At 43.0% G+C, this 5,559-nt stretch overlaps 1 pseudogene; it reads left to right on the forward strand.

The window, feature by feature from the left end:
- Positions 1-899: 899 nt before the first annotated feature.
- LOC137218260 (malignant T-cell-amplified sequence 1-like) lies at positions 900-1,447 on the forward strand (annotated as a pseudogene).
- The last annotated feature ends 4,112 nt before the right edge of the window (positions 1,448-5,559 follow it).

Raw genomic sequence — 5,559 nt, forward strand, 5'->3', positions numbered from 1 at the left:
TTCCTGGGACGCCAATCCTGAAGCTCCTTCAATAATAAGCCTCATTTCCCAGGTGCCAAGGCCATGCTGACTTGCTGTGTATGAGCTGATCTGTTTTTTGTTTGTTTGTTTGTTTTGTGTTTGCCTTTTTCCCTGAAACCTTAAAGGAATGTATCCCTCACTTTTTTAATGTTCTTTGTTCAGAAAATATATAAAATTGTACTGAAAACTATGCTTACCTGGGACAGTTCTTCAGAGCTATCTGAGGGGTTGTCTTCCAGGCTATAGTCCACAGTTTGGCTCAAATCAGATGCTTGTCTATTCCTATTATAGATTGCTTATTGATTATTTTCATCAACAATTTATTAGTTAAAGTAGCCAGGCTCCAAGTCCCAGACGAGGTTAGTCAGCCACTCACCAGAGGTCTGCTAGCCCGTGGGACGTTAGCGCCGTGAGAGGGACCCTAACTTGGTAGTGGAATTCAGGAGGATGCCCCTGAGCGTTGAAGCCCACACTCTTCTGATCCCTGTGAGCCTGCAGAAATGGCCAACCGTCCCTGTGTAGACCAGGTGCCGCCCCTCCATCCGGTTCTTGCAACAAGAATGAGTGCTTGGTCCCTTCTTACTGCTCAACTTCCACCCTTTCAGCTACCAGCCCTAGGGAGAAATTGGTAACCCCAAAGAACACCCCAAATTGCCTCAGTGCTCATATGAATAGTCGGAGGAAGTAGTTGAAGGAGCAGAAGGAGTGAGATTTCCCCAGAGCTGGAAAAGTGCGGCCAGATGCGTCACCTGTGAGTAACGACCCCAGCTGCCACCATCCCTTTTGCCTTCCAGGTGTAGGGGGTCTGCGGGATCCTTGCTAAGTCTATTTTTTGCCATTCCCGGCCCTTCCCTATCATCACCCCTTCACCTTGAAACATGTTCAAGAAATTTGATTAAAAAGAAAATGTGTTCAGCTACATCCAGTGGAAAACCTGCTATTATGGGTATTAAGAACAAGTAGAACCATTCCCAGGCATTGAACCATGGCTTCACCTAATCGTGCCTAAGAAGGAACCAGTTAAAAGAGTGGTATGCTATGAACAGAAAGAAATCTTTACAGTGACTGGAGAGTTATTCTATTTAGAAAAAGAGAGGGTCTTTTTATCCAACCCCAAGGTTATTCCACACAGAAAAAGATAAAAAAAGACGCTTTTTCCACACCAACAGGTGGATAAAGGAGCCATCAAATTTGTACTCAAAGGAGTTGATATCACGTGTCTACACTTAGCTTCTCGAGGAGCTAAGCTTTGCTTTGCTGCAGCAGATAGGATTGTTGCAATTGAGGCAGAAGGAAAACAGCTTGCTCTGGGTGTTGCAGTCGTGAAGATGTCTGCAGATGATGCTGAGAAAGTCAACACAGCAACTGGCATTGAAACATGTATTATATAAAAGGTGGGCTGTGGCACGTAAAAGCATATAAGTAAGTCTCAGATGGAATGCACTTGGGCTCCACATGGATGTGGTGCAATATCTGTGTTTGTGTGTGTGTGTGACAGCATGACTACAATGCCCCTGGGATTATGCTGAATAAATTCTACACATGCAGAAAAGAGAACCCAACAAACAAACAACTGTTGCCGCCTTGCTCGGAAAGAGTGCAGACCAGCTGTCCCTGTGTCCTCTCCTGGCCATCAGGCTATAACTCTCCCAAAAGAGCTTCATGACCCAGCCAGTGTGCTGGTGGGGCTGCGAGAAGACAAACGGGACTGAATTCTCAGTGTGTCACCTGAGGTGCCCTCATGTGAGCGTCTGGACAGGACCGAGCATGGAAGAGTCAAGTGTAGAGGCACTGAACTGGCTGGAGGGTTTTCCTCTCGACATCCCTGCGGAGTCAGAGCCCCCCTCAGCCCTTCATGTTGGAGAAGGGAGACGATGAGACGCCTCAGCCCCTACACACGGACAGGCAGCTCCCGGCTCCTGCGGACTTCCTAAGCCTCATGCTATGAACTGACTTGTAATAACTTTGTTTTTGTCATTAATGTACTAGATATTTTTAGTAGCATTAATCTGAAAAGGGGTTATTACCACCGATGTCAGTAATGGAATTAGCTGCGCTAGAGATAACCTACAGTTTAACCTAAAGTTTACAACGAAGTTTTCGCCACAAAGTTTTAAGGAATTCAAGACGAAACTAGAATAAGACAAGACACCACAGAAACTGCTTGGTGACTGGGCTTTATATTCACTTTAAAGAAAATTATCTCTGAAAACTTAGAAACGTTTAATTATGCATATTGTTATTAGCATGAAGGTGAGAGATAGAAATGAAATATGAACCTGGATACGCTTATAGCAGTATTATGTGGTTCTGTGGAAAGCTTTCTGCAGTGTTCTCAAATAGCAGTGGAAAACCCCAAAGCAGGAAATGGTGACACCTCAAAGTCATGCTGTTACCTGACAAAAGCAAGCTGCAAGGCAACACACAGTATTTAAGACAAGTAAAAATGAAACTTTATTATCTGTGAGTAAATAAAAGTATATTTGAAAAAAAATTTTTTAAGTTGTCAGAATACATACAAATGAACCATGGATACCTTGATACGTATGAACGAGAAATTGTACTTTTACTCTGAAGTATTCAGGGGTTTTTTTGTGTCTACTTGGAACTCAGGATGAACTTGAACAAGAGTGTACACTGTTTGTATTTAAAAACACGTGCACACACACACAATTTTACATGTGATAACAGAAATGTTTTGTCATACAGCCTAGAGTCAAGTCAAATAGTAAGTTACGTGGAAGAGAATGGGTTTTTTTTTTCATTGATAAGTTTTTTTTGTTGTTGTTGTTTTTATTTTTTTTAAATTTATTTATTTATTTTTGGCTGTGTTGGGTCTTCGTTTCTGTGCGAGGGCTTTCTCTAGTTGTGGCAAGTGGGGGCCACTCTTCAACGCGGTGCGCGGGTCTCTCACTATCGCAGCCTCCCCTGCTGCGGAGCACAGGCTCCAGACGCGCAGGCTCAGTACTTGTGGCTCACGGGCCTAGTTGCTCCGCGGCATGTGGGATCCTCCCAGACCAGGGCTCGAGCCCGTGTCCCCTGCATTAGCAGGCAGATTCTCAACCACTGCGCCACCAGGGAAGCCCGAGAATGGGTTTTTATTTAAGGATTAGAGACAGAACACACTCGAAGAACAAATAATAAAACCCTAACTGCACAGTAGTCACTAGAACATTCCTTGAGCACTCGCTGAGTTTAAGCCAGCTTGGAAATCAGTTATTTGTCTAAACTAAGTGAGAATTTATGCCCGGTTCCTAGAAAGCATATGTTTTAATTAACTTGGCTGCCAGTGTCTCTCCAGGGAAGAAAATATACATTTTATTTTCAAACCTCGTCTGGGCCTGTTCTATCATGGATTGGTCCATTAAAAACAAAACACCCAAATCAATATTTTAAAATACCATTTTTGCTTACCTGAAATCTTCCTCCTTTTTAGAGCTTTTTCTTTTTCTGTCATCTGTTCAACACAGTGTAAAGTAAATACAGTCGAGTCCACAGCAGGGGCCGCTACTCAGGGGGCTCGGGGCTTCGGACATCACTAGGAGTTGAAATGGCAAAGAGCATGTTTGATGCAGAGCCCTAAAAGCATTTTGGTACTGGATAATCTGCATCTACAGAAAGCACATGATAGCCTGATACTGTTTCCTACATCTGCCACAATTTAAAATAATTTTCTAATGTTTTATTTTCTGTAACCTGAGATTGGGAATGTTGGGGAGAGGGTATAAATATAACTATTTATGTAACTCATTCTAAATAGAGTATAATTAGAAAGTATAATTAGACTTGAGTCTAATTCCCCTTCATATCCTAGTTTCTGTGGCTCTCAGTAGATAAGGCTCAGGTTCCAGTCCCAGCTCATTTCTACAGACTGGACAGTAGGTGGCACCATCAGCCAGTTTAAAACACAGTTCACTGGTTTGGTTTGTTGTTAACCAGTTTACCGCACTTGAGCAGGAACCTAAATAGTTTTGTGCATAAGTGCATTAAGTCCTGGCCATTGTCACGGGAGAATAATCCTAGAAGAGCACAAAGCCATTTAAATAGATCTGTATGAAGTATTTACAAATAACCACAGGAAGAGACTTTGCCTCTCTGTAGATCGAGATTATCCAATAATTAAATGCGTTTAGGGTTTGTGTCATAAATACTCGTTGCCACTTTAATTTCTGGTAATGAGAAAAGTCTGCCTGTGACCATCCCTAAACTAGTTTGTCCTTTGACCCTGGCCAGACACATAGACTTTATATATTTAGGTTTTCTTGTCTGGGGGAACAAAAAAACTTGACCTAGCTGCTCACAAGTGGAAAACAAAGTATTAGACCTTAAAATGTTCCAGTAGAGTGCAGATCAAACACTCCCAATTCTAGACACTTCATAGGATGTTTTTAAACCTTTTCAGCCACCACTCGCTCTTGACTCAGAAAGCTTACTTTACTTGGTACTGTTCACAACGGAAATGTGTTGAAATCACTGCAGCTATGTTCTACTCCAGTGCACAAGGATCTCTACAGACTAGGAACAGTGCTAAAATATTCTGAAAGGGTAAATCCAGGGCATTTAATTTTATTTGAATAAAAACCTGTGCACAAACACATTTTATACATGACTTCAGGGAGGCCACAGGCTCCCTGGGCTCCCTAAGCCCCTCAGATTAAGATCTCCTGACCTGGGAGTGAAAGAAAACAAACGCACCCCTACCACCTTCCCCATTCAGACCTCTGGTCCCACCCCAGCCACACCCGTGGGAAGGCAGGTCGACACTCAGCACACATACTGTCCCAGCTGCAAGGCGGTCAGACGTGTTATATGAAGCAGATCCGCCACAGAGCACCTCTGCTTCCTACATCCTCCTGGCCCAGAAGGAGATTTAGAAAAAGCATAGAGGAGAACATCAACTCAGCAGAGCAGTCTCGAAGCACAAGGGAGCGCAGAAACAGGAAGCACAAATAAGCCCAGGGAATGACTGACTTCTGACGTTTTTGTTGATAACAGATCTGAGTGAAGTTTTCCTGCTCCCTGCTGATGGCATCTCTGTATCTGCAGGCACTTTCTCTTTGCCTCGCAGTGAAATGCAACTGCTTGTCAGAAGGCCGATCTCTTCTGTCATCCATAGGTCGCCTTCTCGCGGCTGTCACCCCTGTAACCCTGGACTGTATGCTGATTGTTCCATTGGTTGTTAACACTTCTATAAATGGAGATCTAACTGCCAAGTGTTCAAAATCCCAGTGGTCTGTCAGGTCCCACAACGAATTCACTCCCCAGAGTCATGTCTGAAGTAGGTAAAAATGCCACAAACTCAGGATTGAAGATATTACTGTGGGAACATGAAACAAATTTAGAACCTTAGAAAGTCTAAATGTAAAGGTATTTGTTTTCCTTTAAAGTCTGATAAGAAAATGACCCTCTTGCTTATCTTGTCTAAAGAATAAAGATGGACAGGTACTTACTGAAGATAAGCTACATATTTGAGATTGAAGAATGGAATTAAAAGAGAATTGTCTCATGCAGAATAACTACTCGGGTTTGAGAATTTGA

The sequence above is a fragment of the Pseudorca crassidens genome, unplaced genomic scaffold, assembly GCF_039906515.1.
Source record: "Pseudorca crassidens isolate mPseCra1 unplaced genomic scaffold, mPseCra1.hap1 Scaffold_72, whole genome shotgun sequence".
Classification (NCBI taxonomy): Eukaryota; Metazoa; Chordata; class Mammalia; order Artiodactyla; family Delphinidae; genus Pseudorca; species Pseudorca crassidens.